Genomic DNA, 16,407 nt, shown 5'->3' with positions numbered 1-16,407 from the left:
AGCTGGTTGCATTGAAATGTGAACAACAAAATAAATTGCTCAAACTGACTCATGTGGGTGTTTTTATTTTGAGTTAATAGAGTTTAAAATGTTTAGGGCAATCAGTTTAATCAAATGAACTGAGTAGCCATAATAAAGTTTTAAGTTATCACAACTACTATGTAATCATTTTCTTAAATGGAAGACAACTAAGTAAATTGAACTTAAGTGGTAACATTTGTATAAAGAAGGTTCATTTAAGTTGGTCTTACTTAATTCACTTACATTCTGTCAACACATTGTAAATAAGTGTGTGTAAATACTGCATATGAGTATAGAATACTAAATAGATTTAAGGTCAGGTAACTTATAGGGATCGGCAATATTAACTTTAGTTACTCAAGTTGCCTCATCAATAAATATTTGAGTTACTTTTGCTTAAATCAAATAATTTGTAAACCTTAAATTGTTTGAGTTAATAAACTTAAATGGTTCAAGGCAATCAGTTTCAGCAAACGGTTTGAGTTGACCTAACTTGTCAGGTTTTACAGTGTGGAGTTGACATTGTGAATCCATCAATATGACAACTTTCGTATTATGTATGCTATAGTGATGACGGAATCTTGATTTTAGTTGGAATAGCATTTTAAGACTGATTCACGAGTTTATTTCATGTCACTATGTGATTTGTCTGACTAATAAATCAGCCCAGAACCATTCGCTTATTAACATGAGATTGATTTCATGGAAGACCCATGGGGAAGGATGTGGGGGGTGGATGAGTTTGATGGCCTTATTACAGAGCCATTAGTAGATCTCTTCATGTTGTGCAGCAATCTTGCTACATCATCACAAGTCAGATCAAATGTGGCCCATAGATTATTCAGCTCAACTTGGTTTATCACCTTTTATAATAACTACAAGCTGTAATTATCTCGACAAAATTATCTCTTGCGGACAAAATCACGTTTGACATCATTTACTATCATTTCCAGTCAATTACCTCCGCCAGCGAGGTTATATTTTTTAGGAATTATAGGAAAACCACTCATCTGATTTCTATGGAAGTCTAAGAAGTGGTGGAGCATGACCCAAGGAATACACGACCCAGGACTTTCTTTTTTTTAAATTTCTTTTAGATTGCGAGGTACTTTTCAACAGTTTCCTAGAATCCTAAGGGAGAATTCATGTATCTAGATGAACACAACTCGCATATTATTTTCATGCAATACTAGTCACAAGATGGTAAATATACTTTGTAACGTCTTCGCACTAGCTTCATGAGAAGTTGCCAGGAACCAGCAGAGAGTCAGGGATCATCAGCGGATGTTTGTGACACATCATTAGTTTTGTATATAAGCATCATTGGTTGTTTCGGCTTTTTTAATCACAATACACCCTTTGCCAAGTAAGGCCCTCAACAGATTGATCAATCCAGGGTGTGGGTCCCTAACATCTGTGTCTTTCCTCCTGATCCAGAACCATTGGCTGCTTCTGAAGTCCCTGGCTTCTCTTTTATCCAAAATGAAAAGGACGCCTTTACATGTTATAATGGTAGCTGGTGTCAATCTTTATTGTCACAAGTATTTGTAAAAGCAAAAGTCTTTCACATTCGCTGACCTATAAGCTGAGAAAAAAAGCCAATTTTGGTTCCGTAATGTGAATTGCAAACAGTGCATTTTAGGATCAGATCTGTCCTGTGCCATTACACCGCTCAGGGACAAAAGACAATATATTAGCATAGTAATGTTTGTGTCTGAGCAGCTGCTTGTTCCCTGACGAGTCACGCATGCATAAAAACATTTAATATATTCTGGTATACAGTACAGTGCAAGTGAACCATAGCTGTGTGTCCCTAAAACTAAAACTGTCAAATGAAACAATGACATCAGCACAGATATCAATACACCGTTTTATTATGGTCATTTAACTGTGTGTTAAATATCAGTTCTGCTAAATTGTTCCTGGCTGACAGACAAACACTGTGAAAGGAGTTTTCCTATAAGCCTCATGTTGCTGCCGTCTATGAACAAACATTGTAGGTTTTTAATGTCCCAGTATTTTCAGTTTTTTCTTTTGGTGTATGGTTACTGTGCATATGGACGCCAGCTACTTTTGTCTCACACACACACACACACAGACAGCTATATTAAGAAACCCACTACAGCTCAGTGGCTTTGGACTGTTGGTTACAACCTTTTTCTTCCTCAGTTTAACTGCTGCACGGCTCCGTCTTTACTCCTCTCTAACAACCTTTGACATCAGAAACTGTGACAGAATAAAGCTTGTAGCTTTCACTTTTCAGAGACTTTGACACTTGACAACAGTTCCCATCTGTCAGTGTTTGAGAATGGCAGCGATAAGAGCCTTGATGGTGACTCTGTCGAAACGGGTGCAACCCCCGGGACCCCATTGGCTGACACAATGTTGACAATGGCTTCCCCTCTAACAATTCTACAAACCACTTGACTTGTACTGTTAATTTGCATGGCACCACTTGAAGGTCAGTTGTACATTAAACTAGAGTTATTAAGTATGAAATAGATCTGTCCTCTTTGAGTGAATCATAATTTGCTTGCATTTCCCCTTAATGCATCCACAGAAGGTCACCTTGCTCATTTGGGAAATAGTCACCATGGCTACATTAGTTTGGAGGGTGCACTGATTTCATTAGTGATGAGATCATATGAGGATGTTTTGAGGACAGTGAGGATGGGAGAGCGGGGGAAGTTGTCTCCAGCAGTTTTCATAAAACTCTTACTTAGAGGTGTTATCAACATGATGGTTTACACTGGCAGCTGTTGCAATTTATAATTTGATTTATTGTTCTCGAGGAAACCTCGTTCGATGACCTATTTCCACCACAGTGTGCACTAAACATCTGGTAAATTAGAAAATGACAATAATTTAATAATTAGGAGAAATTGTTTGCAGTTGGCTCATTCCTTATTAGGATCCTTAGCCTGTTATTCGCCGAACACTGGACGGGTTTATGTCAAGAAAAGTTAGTCCCTCAGCGATGAAGAAGTCCAGGAAATGGCCCACAGTGGAAATATAAAGGCTATGGAGGTACTTTTTAATTTGGTTATATATTCACACAGTGAGGTTGGGTTAGGGAAAATGTGGTTTTAACAAGTGAGCCGTATATTCTCTAGATGCAGCAGTGATTAAAAAAAAAAGTGATGTGCCTGCAGGGCATCCTGAAGCACTGGATGGCTGTGCCCTACTTCCATGCTTTCCCTCTGGCATGCCCTACCTGCCTGTGTGCATCCACATCATTTAGCCTAAAACGATCAAGGCTCAACTGGAACGTAGCATATTCATATTTCAGAAGCTGAAGGCCAGGGATGAACAATTCATCAAAATATTATTGAAATTGCAATGTTGCTAAGCGCAATACCCAAATTGCAGGAGCTGCAATTCTTTGATGAAGGAAAAATGAGTCACAACAGACGATTATAAATGAAGCATGTGTGGTGCTACCAACACACGCCGGCTTAGAAATGATATTATCCAGACATGAAGGAAAATTCTTCTGCTGTTTGTCCGTCTATTAGCAAGGTTCAGCAAAATGTACACAACCATTTTAATGAAACTTGGTCGAAAGCTGGGTTATAAGGCCAAGGAGGCACTTTGGTGTGGATCCAGGAATTAAAAATCAATTTCTTGAGGCATATTTCTCCATTATTCTGAGCTTGTCAAGAAATACTGCACAAATCTGATTAAATATTTATTTCCATTACCAATGAATATAATCACATGACTTGCTCGCCCAGGTGTGAGGATCTGTCTCCAGTTAGTTTTATTCTCAATGCTGATTGGCCTTCGTGACGTTGCTTCATTCCAGCATTTTGACAAAGTTGTTCTTTTTCAACTCGAGTAGTTGAAGCAAATGATGAAAAATGTGATTTGCGTCTTTTCTCGTATCTGCATTGATTCTTTATATAATCTCATGGCAAATCAAATCTGCCTAGCATTTGGTCTCAACGCACAATTCAAACTAAATTTAAGGGATTGATATCTACGTGTGTAGATAATCTGGATCTAGTGAATTTAAATTTGGTTTCTGCAACATGTCTCTCTTAGGGTTTGCTTTGCTCATGGAACATGCTTTTGTTTGACGTCACATAGGAGGTTTTACAGCTTTGTCATTCTTCATTGAATTTCCTTTGGGCAAACTTCTCAGCCAGCTGTGGTTTCAGCCTCAACGTGATAATAGGAAACCACGCCGTCCACATACAATGAGTGCACCATATGGGACAGAAATCTCACCGAGATCCAAACCCATTTGTCTTCTCTTGTCTTGTTCCATTTATCAAACACACACACTGTCAGCGCTTTGTTACGGACCTATAAGAAATGGCTCGTGAGGCCCGGAACACATCAAATAAACGAATCAGAAACAACTGTTGCCACTAAATAATAACAAATGTTTATTGGTTGAAACAAACAAATATTTAGAAAGGCAACAAACCAAAAGGGTTGGAGGTTCCCGGCCAAAACAAACAAAAGAGAGGGGAACGCTGAGCCAGCCATCGGCCGTCGAAGTCAGTGTTCACCCCCGAACTAAGTCTGCCTAAATAACCCACTACCTAAATGAAAGAAAAAGGTTATCCGAAAACAGGACTACCGGGAACCCCCGAACCAACTACCAACATAACAAAAGCTCAAAAGGACTTCTGGCATGGGGGAAAACGGAGCCTCGGTCTCCTCACCCGTTCACCTGCATGGAAGAATAGAGAGAGAGAAAGAAATTCACAGCCTCCTTAAGTCAGCTCCAGCTGACGAGGTGATGAGTCTCACCTGAGGACTGGCTGCGTGGAGAGAGAGAGAAAGGTGGAGAGAGGCACAAACACACACACATTCTCACACAGAGCCCCACCTCCTGGCCACACGTAACAGCTTACACTAGCTACAAATTGGCAAAGTTAAAGAGGAAGCACTGGAGAGAGAGAGAGAGAGAGAGAGAGAGAGAGAGAGAGAGAGAGAGAGAGAGAGAGAGAGAGAGAGAGAGAGAGAGAGAGAGAGAGAGAGAGAGAGAGAGAGAGAGAGAGAGAGAGAGAGAGAGAGAGAGAGAGAGAGAGAGAGAGAGAGAGAGAGAGAGAGAGAGAGAGAGAGAGAGAGAGAGAGAGAGAGAGAGAGAGAGAGAGAGAGAGAGAGGAAATTACTTAGATTTTCATCACATTGTTAAAGATCCAGCACATTTAAATAGAGACTATAATACACATAATTAAACAAGCTATATCTGAGAACTTTCTAAATGATGAATGTGCTTTTCATAGCAGCTTCAAGTCTGCACTCATCCACTGTGCACAGAGCTGCACAATCGTCTGTGTGTGTGTGTGTGTGTGTGTGTGTGTGTGTGTGCCATAATGAGTGAGGTATGCCCTCTAGCATATTTCCCCAGAGTCAGTATTTAATGAAACCCCTGGTCTGTCTATCAAATTCAGTCACAGTTTTTAGGTCCCAACTCTGATTCTATATACACTATGAAATCCCTCATACTCCTGGACTGTGACTACCTTCCATGCTGAAAACCAAACTAAAACCCATCTTCAGTGCAGTTGTTTATACATGAACATAAACAAAACTACTTTTTCTTCCACCTTATTTTAAGTTAGTTTTGGCCTGTTTGATTTTACTGTCCTGATGCAGCTTGTTTACTTTAGAAAGTGCTGCATTAACAAAGATTAAAATTGTATCTGACCTATTCATTATTGGGCTTCATAGGAAATATAGAGAAAGAGACAAATAACAGTATAGAAAGATTTTTATTTCATTAAATGTAGTTCAGAGTATAAATCTCCTCAGCTCAACAAATAAAGTGAGTCTAGTTTATGCTCTACAGTAAGATTTATAGATTGGGGTGTGTGTGTGCGTGCATGGGCTGTTGAATGAATGATAAGTATGGTGTGGGGGAATTTTCACATTATCTCCAGCTCAACTGTCTTGGCCACAGTGTTCAGAGTGTCTGGGTTTTTGCTGGAATCTGAATTTTAGGTCTCGATGAAGTCTATAAAAAACATTCAGATAAGTCTCAGTTATGTAAATCTTCACTTAACAGGCCTTTCATCATGTTTTAAAATTTAAATTTTTTAAAGGAGAAATGTTTTGGCAACATGCATAGTTTGTTTCTCAATGAGATTAGATATCAGTAATAAAACTACGATCAAGACCAACATGGAACTGATGATTTAAAGTCCACTAAAACCTGGTGAGAATTTATTACATTTGGCTTGGCTGTGGGAAAGACTTTGGACACCTACAGTCTCTGCCTGTAATTTGCAAGATGCTTTAATGTATCAAAGGTTATTCTGTACACGGCCACCTCCCCTTATCGTCAATTATGGAAAAGTCGAAGTAATTATGGGACTCCAACATCTGTGGTACTTGACTCTGGTCTGAAGTTTCATTCATTATGGTCTTTACGAAGTTTCATTTTAGCTTGTTGAAACCTGCAGAAACTCTGGAGTGAATACATCCTGAAATGCAGTATTTGCTTCATAATAAATCATTTTAAAGTAATTATCAGACCAAACATATTGAATGAAGTATTCCTGTTCTGGTATGTTCACACTGGAAAGCTAAAGCGTTAAACACAGAGTGGATGGAGCATTCTAACAGAAGCGTTACCTTCCTTTTTAGAGGATATGTCAAATCGGCTGTTGAGCTGGGAAATGCTATTTGCCAAGTTTGACTTTTTTAACGAAATGCAGCTACACTGAAGACTTCTTTGACATGATGGCAATTATTTGGAGCTGACACAGAGCAGACGTTTATCCATCCATGCGTCTATCATCTCTACTACCTATCCCTCACACGGTCTGTGGGTCCTGGAGCTAATTGGGCATTAGGCAAGAGGTGGTTGACACCCTGGACAGATCGCCAGAGTATCACAGCCAACATACAACTATTCACACTCACATTTTTATTCATGGGCAATGAAAAATTGCCATAAGTTAGATTTAGCGGCCTCCATTGGGTTGGTCAAGTTCAAAGTTGAGATATCCCCCATCAGGTAGTCTGTCCCTGGGTGACCACAGCAATAATGGGCACTGACACAGATGCAAGCTCATGACTCGCTCTGACCATGAAGAGAGCGCCTCTTACTTTCCTCCTTTCACTCGAGAGAGAGAAGACTCAGCAGTGATATAGACAAAGAAGGGGAGGATGTGCTTCAGGAAGATGAAATGCTGTGATATCCTTTTTATATTTTGGAGAAATCGACTCTCTTTGGACAGCAGGTTTAACTTAACTGTATTAGTATGCAGCACATGCACAGAGTTTGATGACGAATGAGCTTTCCTGTGCTCAGCAAAGCTGGATCCTCGCTGAGGTTTAAATCTTTACTTTGGTTTATGATTAATCTGCATTTTTTTGCCAGGTTGAGAATTTTCATTGTTTCGTGGGTCAGAAAGTGCAATTTGCAGTGTGTGTCGTGCTTTTTGGAGTAGGAAGTGGTATAACGACATTGCAAGACTGGTCAGTCAGGGATGCCAATACAAATCCCAGTAGGCCTCTTCATTTGTATGCCATGGGGCAACCAGGAAGTTTGTCTCTAAACTGGCCCTCTCTGCGTCTTTACCCTTTCTCCTTGTAACGGTGAACTTTACTTAAGAGGTTGTAATCTCTCTACATACCTCTGATATTTACCGACTCTCCACTGCTCTTGCTCCCTCTCTGAGCAACCGACTTCTCTTCCTCCGCTGTCTCTTCCTCTTGCTCTCTGAGAGTCTCAGGTTCTCCCCAGAGAGAAGTTGTGTGTATAACTCTTCCTCCAGTATGCGTGTGCCTCTGCTCCTCTGTGTCTCTGAGCGCTCTCTGGTGATAAATGAGCTCCACAGGTCTGAGAGGAGTCAGGATTTAAACTGCACCAAATACTAAGTGGCTTTAAACCACTGTCCCTCTGCTGCGGCATAACCACTGAAGATGGAGAACTGTTTTTCTGCTGCTGTATTGACAAGTGATGTGAGTCTGACTAAATGTAAATCATCCACTTTGCTTAACTTATGATATGATTATGATGCTTGATATAATGTAATCGATGCAGAATTTAGAAAAATCCATTATACAGTGATAGATGTTTACTAGTGGTGCAAACAGGAGCTAATTTATGGCTTGAAATGATTTTTGCTGAGATGGCTGGAATAGGGGTTTCATATTTTTGGGGTTTCTTACACTTTATGGTTCCTCTTATTGCAAAACCAAGTTTAAAGTTTCCTTTTCAAACTTCTGTAGAGCAATGAGACAGATACAGTCCGAAACCCAATAAGCTACCGGTCATGTGTCTGGGGTTTTTCGCCTCTTCTGTAAGTTAAATGTTCAACAAAGTAAGCCACAATTTTTTGGGAGTTTTTTCAAAAGCAAGCACCAAAAAGCAGAAGAAAACTTCCTATAAACCTCATTCAGATTATTTTGAATGTTGAAGCCAGACAGGCAGTTTTGTGTGACTCTGTGAGAAAAGTTGAGTGGTGTCAGCGTTATGTTTGAACAGTGTGAACTCAGAGTGTGCTCCCAACCTCAGAGAGCTGAAGTATACCGGAAATTGAGAACTGGCTGATATCAAAGTTGACTCTAATAAATGTGTTTGCTGAATGATGGTGAGGTGGAGGAGCCTATGGAGGAGTTCAGGGAAGTAACTTACTCTCTTTGATGAGTGTCTGGCTTCTGTAATTGGAAACTGCCTTGTCATACATGGCTTCTCAGACAAACGATGGAACATGGATGTGTCTTGTGTACGTGAGCATTAAATGCTGTATAATTTAATATGATTAAAATCTTTATAATCGTCGGCTACGTAGATCAGTGGTCCCGTAGATGTAGACACTTTCTCTGTTTAAAACATCGAGTTAAAGGTACAATATGTAACTTTGTGTTTTCGGTGTGTTTTCCCTTCCCCATTAATGTTTGCACTGGAAATTATAGAAGAGACGATCAGAGTCACAGGTAAAGCGGATATTATGCAATCAAAAGTCGCCCATAATGGAATGTCCCCTTAGCTTGAATGTTATTGGGGATTCTTTCGTGTTAAAAAGGTTTTAGACCTTTAATGAAGAATTGTTACACACATCTCTTTTATATGGCATATGTATTTAAATACTATATAACTTTTTCAAATGTGTGTTTGCTTTATGTAACCAGCTGTTCTCAGGGTTGTGCTATTGTCTTTGCTGCTGTCACCGTTGCTGCTGTGACTATCTTAGCGTCACCCTGACGACCACTGCCACTGCAAGTGCACTTCTAGTCATGTCCAGGAAAATGGACAGTTGCTGTCAGTTAATGGTTTTTGATGGCAGCCCTCCCGCGTCCCTCAAGGATAAGCGTTATAGATAATGGGTAGATGGATGCTTTTAGATTCCACTGCACCTTCAGCTCACCGGCTTGATGGGCCTTTCTTTTTACTGTTCTCGCAATCAAAAATACCTTCCTACAGTTAAAACGTAGAAAGAGTTGTCTCTTAATGTCTCTCAATATGTCACATATTTTAGCTATTTCTAATTGGTCTCTGTTGGGTTCATCCTGTCGCTGCCATCTGGCCTGAGGTAGCTGAAGTGTTGCGAGGTTCACTTCTCTGCCGATGTCTGTCACATGATATCTGCTGCACTAGTGAGTGGGCTACCTGTACGTGATCAGCCTCACTGCATGCTCACAAAGCCAGAATAAAACGCACCAAGAACTTCATCTGCTTTGTTCTTAATAAGACATATGGACTGAGGAGGAACGAGCTGCGGAACTGTGTTTCTGGGATGTGCTTTGTTTCACATGGCTCTAAGTCTTGGATACTAATGACGGTATACTTATGAGTTCTAACTCTTTAAAAGTCTGAGTTCTGAACAACTGCAGCATATTTACTGAACACTTCTTAGATATCATGTACAGTAAGTCCATTATGAACAGCACAGCAACACACATTGTGTAACATTGGTCAAATTTGTATATGGCAACAGCAAAGATGCAAAGCCAGTTGTTGATTTAATTGCAGGCCCGCATAAACAGGCAGCCAATCACGTGGCGGCCTCTCCCTCCGCTGATGACCTCAGCCTTCCGTCATTGCTTTGTTACGGATTGTTATTGTTGATTTGGTTGTGATGCTGATGGATACCTTGGGGGGGATGCAGTTATAGATTAAAACCCCTCTGGGATATAGTTGTTAAATGTTGTCATCAGAGGCAGCTGCCGAGCTGAAAGCTTGTTGGGGTTTTTGAAAGCTCTTGCTTCCCCATAGCAAACACTGCGTCGTGATTACACTCGATTTCCTCCAGCCATTATTGAAGCAGAAATGCATTAGAATCTGTAATTTCATTTTATGCATCTGAGTGAAACACATTACCCAACTGCTTCAAACTTTCTTCTGAGAAGTTGATATTTATATGACGGTACTTTTAACGAATGCGAACCTCTGCAGGCTACCGACTCAAGTTGCAATGCGTTTCAATGTGATCATATATCTACTGTATACTGCCTCTCACTGATCAGCTCTTCTTTATTCCAAGCTTTCTGTCCATTGACTGTCTCCTGAGAGATACACTGACTTTAAGCTGCTCAATATGAATGTTGCTGCTCTGGTTTGATGTTTTTTCTTGCATTGATGATTCTGATGGTGCTTTTAAATGTCACCTACATCCTGGTCTGTAGAGTATGGTCCTCCCATGTAAGCTAAAACCTGTATTATGGAAGTGAGAAATAAAGCTGAATTTTTATTTCATGTTAAGTGCTTTACATGTTTTGGTGAAGTCAAACCCATTTCAGATGGTCCAGAATGTGGCTGCACATCTGGTTTTTGGATCCACCAAGAAGGACACATCAATTTGCTCCTAATGAACCTCCACTCACTCCCTATAGCTTTGTATTGTGTCCTACACAATTGCACGTGTTGCACGGAGACGGAACGAGCTGCCCGACGCTGTCAGAGCCGGATTGTCGCTCTCTTCCTCCAGAATCTTCTGAATCAGAATTTTCTTTGTCCTACAAAAAAGATTTAGTATTAATGCCACTGAAGTCTTTCTGTTAGCTGAAGCATTAGTGTTGTCCCTCCCTTAATTAGAAAATGTAATGTTTCTGAGATGCCCTGCTGACAGATAAATCCACACAGTCCGGGAGGAAAATGTAATCTTATTGTATGGAGGCAGTTCTTACAGTCACTTATGCACACAAATAGAGCTTGGCTTTACTTTGTATCGTCTCCTATCTCAGGGGTAAGGTGACATTCACAAATGTTATATGGTAAGTGATGAATAGGTGGATCTCAGCATCTGTGAGGAGAGAACGGCTTTGCAAAGGTTCTCCTGTGAGGGCCGGCGTTGAGCTGATCCATGCACGTCTCGCTACACAATGATGAAACTGAAGGAGATGCCATTGTGGGAATTAAGGTCAGCTGAGGTTATTGGAAAGAGGTTGTGCGACTCTGTGCGACTCGGTGATTTATATCAAAGCTATGTGAGACATAATCGTGTTTCCTGACCAACACAGATCAATTGTGGCCATTGATTATGTTAAGGCTGCTTGAACACTCAGACCTCAGTGATTATTACAGCTATATGTTTTTGCTGAACACAACACTTCAGATTGTGGTGCACACAGTAACATGAAGATAATCACACGTGAGGCAGACATTTACGCAGTTTATTACAAAAAACAGAGATATCAGGGTAAACGGTGACATTGTTGCAGATGTGTATGATACAGACAGTGACTTCATCTACTGCAACATCTCTCTAGGGTGCTGATTATTAATGCCACCCTGGGGAGTTCAATGTATGCAGAGTATAGTAAAGGAGAAAGAAGGTTAAATGTGAGTGCCTGTATGTGTGTGTGTGTGTGTGTGTGTTCTTGTTTTTGATGGCTCTTTAGGACCTTTTCCTGCATGAACACTGTCCTTGCCTGGACCGGTAGACCTCATGGGGACCAAAGGCCATTTCTGACTTTGCAGGATTTTATTTCTTAGGGTCTTGGTTATATTTAGGGTTGAGATTTGTTGAGTTATGGTTACGTTAAGGTTGGGGTTAGACATGAATTGTTTGTGGTTAAGGTTAGTGTCAAGGTTTTGGTTAGGCCATCCACAATGAATGTGAGGCATTGCAAGTCCTAATAAGGATAGCTGAGTGTGTGTGTGTGTGTTTGTGTGTGTATGTTTGTGTGTGTGTGTTGGTGATCTCTGGCTCCTCTTGGTAACAGAAGGTGAGGCAAACAGTCAGGCAGCCATATAACCAATTCCCCAGTCAAGTAGAGAGCAGAAACAACAGCCAGCCAGCCAACCACACACACAGACACACCCAGACACACACATTCAGTAAACAAGCTGCCAGTCAGGTAATTCACTGTGTGCCGAAAAACCTTGAACCGCTCAAACAGTTCCCCAGACAAGCAGCATTCTTCCCCGCTCTTTTGCTAGATATTGAAAGAAACATTTATTTCTATTTGGGTTGGGATGAGATGCATTAAACGCCTCAAACGATGGAGCCACTGCTGTGCTCTTTTTTTCCCCTTCGGCTCAGCATCCCTGTCCATGTCCGTGCATGCTAACATCTGCTTTCACATCATCCCAGTGCCTCAAATATAGAAGCTGCAGGTTTTACGCTTCTGTTTCTGTCCTCGCTTGTGTCTCTTTTGATCTACGAGGGGAGCATGACCGGGGGCACGGCCAAGAGTCCTGCTGACAGATTTGAATGCTACACACGTCGGCACTTTCAGAATGAAGAACAGTGACTGGTCTTGTCTTTGCTCAACAGATATTATTGATTTTTTGTATTTATTCATCTTTGAACAAGGCACTTAAGATCTAGATGTATCCAGGAAAGCTGCCCAGTGGTTAAAAAGACTAAGGCTAAAGCTGCTAAGATTTATCCAGTGGGAAACAGATTAGACGAATAATAATTGTAGATTAATCCGTTTAAATAAGGAAGTTGCATTACTGGAGCTCTTCTGTCATCTTAAACTCATGAAGTGTTTTGTACTTTCACTTGACCAATCTATATTTGATTTCCTGTGTTAGTTATAATCAAATTTTTAGAAATATAATATTTCACCCGAGACTAAAAGTTAATTTATGAAGGAATCGGTCACAAACAAAATTTTTACAAGTCTGAGAGATGTGTGCATGCTTGGAATATTCTCAAAAGGGAAGCAAATCTTATGAATAAGTTATGCACCTGCCCAAACTTGCATAGACTGTACATGCATTCCCTAATAGGTTATACATCAGAGAGGCCCGGTGGAAGATGTGGTTGTTATTTGAAGTGGATGAGAGACAGTTAAATGCCTGATAGCTTTACACCAAGAGATGAAAGAGCTCGAGCTCAAAGTCGTAAGTGACTCCTCAGTAACAAGCGCAGTGAAATATACATCTGAGCAGGGCTGAAGAGTCGGTAGAGTTTCTCTACGCAGCACCAGTGAGATTTCAACTGTTTGTGAAGTTAAACTTTCTGACTTTCCTCCTCGATCTATTGAGGTTTTTCTATTTTCTGTCACATTTTTAGTTTTTTACCTTTAGAGTTTCATGTTGGGAATTTTTTATCTCAAATGAAATATTCAGTAATTCAAGGCGTGCTTCTTGACTCTTTTCTGATTTATTAAGAAGTATTTTGAACGTCTGGTTGACCACTCAGACTTCTTCTCTAGTGAAGTTGTAGAGAGCTTTTCATCCAAAGTGGTTCAAATGAGACTCTCGGGAGTGGGAGTATGTTTGGGAGGAGACCTTGAGAGGGTCCTTGGTTTGACTAGAGAGCCTCAGAGCAGCAGGAGGCGTATGTTTAGTAAAGAGCCCTGCATTCTCCTGCTTGTGCTTTTGCAATAAAATGAATAGGACCAAAACGACTGTGCACACTAAAGCATGACCATTACTGCCCCGAGCAGTAAAGCATTTTGCAGCTGAGTTTTAAAATGTGCTTTATAAATTACGCTGTAAATTAACATTTGGGGAAATATTATATGTTTATTTGCTTTATTGCAGAGAGTAAGATGTGAGCTAGCAAAAGACTGGTAGCAGCGGCAACCATGACTCTGGCTATATCCAAGTATTGACCCACTGTGACATCTCACAAGGGTTTCTGATTTTAATCCTCGAGTTGGATATTTTGCCTGTCTTGGTTTTGTCGAGGTGTTGGTTTTTTGAAGCCAGAAGTAACCATATTTGGAAGAGAAGGGGGTGGAGCCTGACTGAGAGCTTGAGGACACTTCACACCCACTTACACCCACCACCTGCACCCACTGGACGGTACTATCTGTCAATCAAATAGTATCCACGGGCCCGGCCCAATGCAAAGATTTAATGTCTACTTTACTCTAAACGGGACCATACTTTAGAAAAATTAATATAAGGCTATGTTGAAGAAGACTTGAAACTGGATTGAGACCATTAATCTCTTTAGGAAATGTTTAGTGAAGTTAAAGATCAAATGACAAGTGGGGTCTTTTTCCTCATAGGCTTCAATAGAAACATCTTTTAGGAGGCCAGTTGAGTCGCACTCTGCTTGACATTCAAGAGAACAAAAAGGCCCTTAGCTTCATTGTATGGACCTGAAGTCCACCAAACAGTCTATAGTGGAAGACATGTCTCCACTTCCTTCAGGTGTGATATACTATATAAACAGTCAGGTCCAGCCGCAATCAGCCTTTTCTGGAGTCTTACCTCTACTGTAAGGGTGTTAGGAAACCCCACGACTTTCTACTTTTACACTCAAGCTTTTTTTTATGATTTGACAAAATTTGAGGAGATAGGAGATCTTCAGAAGTAACGGTGGCAGTCTTCTTTATAATTTAGTACGTCGCCAGGCTAAATGTTTATCCCTTTCCAATTTCTTATTTATGTACAGTATTATCTTACAAGAAACTAAACTTCAATAGCTGTTGCTTATGTATAACACAAAAAGCACGTGGTATTAAAGTATTATTTTTCTCATCTGTCACCTTGCAAGAAAGTGAATAAGGGTGTTTTCTATAACAACACAGAAATTGAATAATGATATGTTTGACACACAACAATCAAGGACCCATTGAATTTCTATTTTTGATAAATACGACTTGGGAAAAAATAGTTGGAAAATTGCTATTGGTCATTTACCAACTGTAAAATAAAAAAAACCTTCTGTTAAAACTCGTCTACTTCAGAACTATGAGTGCAATAGCACAGCAGGTATAAGCAATTAGTCTGTGAATGTGGATCTTTCGTGCATGTCTGAGGAGAGTACGTGTCAGAAGCACTGTGGATGTTTTCTGCCTAAAGGGAGCACATGAGAGTGAAAAGGGACAGCAGCGGCGGAGAGGACAAAAAGCCCCACTCCTCCCCCCACATCCACCGCCATCAGCCTTTGAAAGGGTCACACCAGCCATGTTCTCTGGGGCCACAGGAACGACAGACTGCATGATGGGAGGAAAAAGAGTATGAGGGGAAATGGAGAGGAACAGTGGGAGGTAGAGTGGATGATGCTGCGCTGTGAGGCTCCCAGGAGTCAGGGGCTGGAGAAGACATTGTTGTGCTCACAATGAGACGTGGGTTAACCAAACTAAATACTAAAATATGACCGACATAAAACGATCCCGGCTGTGAGCGTGTGTGGTCAGAATTGGATTAAAACCTCTGCGCTGACTCTGAGGTGGTATTTTATGGGATCCGGTATAGAGTCTCCCAAAAGTGTTGATGATGCTCGATTGTGCAGTAGATAAACATTTCATACTCACTCATATTTCTGCCTCAGGAGAAATATGATGATCTTAACTGGGTGGAAGAAAACCTATTTTCTTGAAGGCGCCCCAGACGTCCCATTCATTTGATGGATTATTCTCATGATGGCAGGCATAATGCACACAGCCAACTATCATCTAGACCTTAAAGACCTTTTAACACATCTTCCGCACTAGCACATTTGGAAATTCTGAACAAATTAACAAACTTCTGTGAGTGTTTGACTATAAAAAAATGTGCAATGGGGAATAAATTGTAGCTGTAATAAAAAATAAATAAATGATATTGGTCTCTATCGTATTTCACATTTCTGTCGTATTGACCCAAGTACATTTAAAACTAATTTCAATTTCGCTGTTTACTCAATGGAAAAGTGCATAATAAGAATGCTCATATATAATTTGTCTGTCCTTTCTTGATGGTAAACCTGGAGCTCGGCTACCACCACACAGATCTCTCTCATCAGGGTTAGAAATTATATCAATTAATATGCAGCCACTCGACATGTGGAACATTTAATTAATTGGAAATGTTCTACGCCTAATGTGCCACCTGCATTCGTTCCCTCACGGCTTTTTACAGTACATTAACTCCTGTCTCATACAGTATACTGCATGTATATGTTGATGAGAAATACATTTAAACAAATATAAAATGATTTCAACTTTAATTGTAAACACAGATCTTTGCACCGTGAACAGATTCAAGTCGTGCTTGCAGTCATCACCAAGTGCAGCTGTGTCTCTAGA

At 40.4% G+C, this 16,407-nt stretch overlaps 1 protein-coding gene across 1 annotated transcript in view; it reads left to right on the top strand.

Moving 5' to 3' along the window:
* Positions 1–16,407, top strand: part of pde4d (phosphodiesterase 4D, cAMP-specific) — a 144,319-nt gene that overhangs the window by 20,500 nt on the left and 107,412 nt on the right. The gene's annotated exons all lie outside the window — the stretch shown is intronic.

The sequence above is a fragment of the Limanda limanda genome, chromosome 5, assembly GCF_963576545.1.
Source record: "Limanda limanda chromosome 5, fLimLim1.1, whole genome shotgun sequence".
NCBI lineage: Eukaryota > Metazoa > Chordata > Actinopteri > Pleuronectiformes > Pleuronectidae > Limanda > Limanda limanda.
The sequence above is the reverse complement of the archived record's forward strand: the minus strand, read 5'-3'. Positions and strand labels throughout refer to the sequence as shown.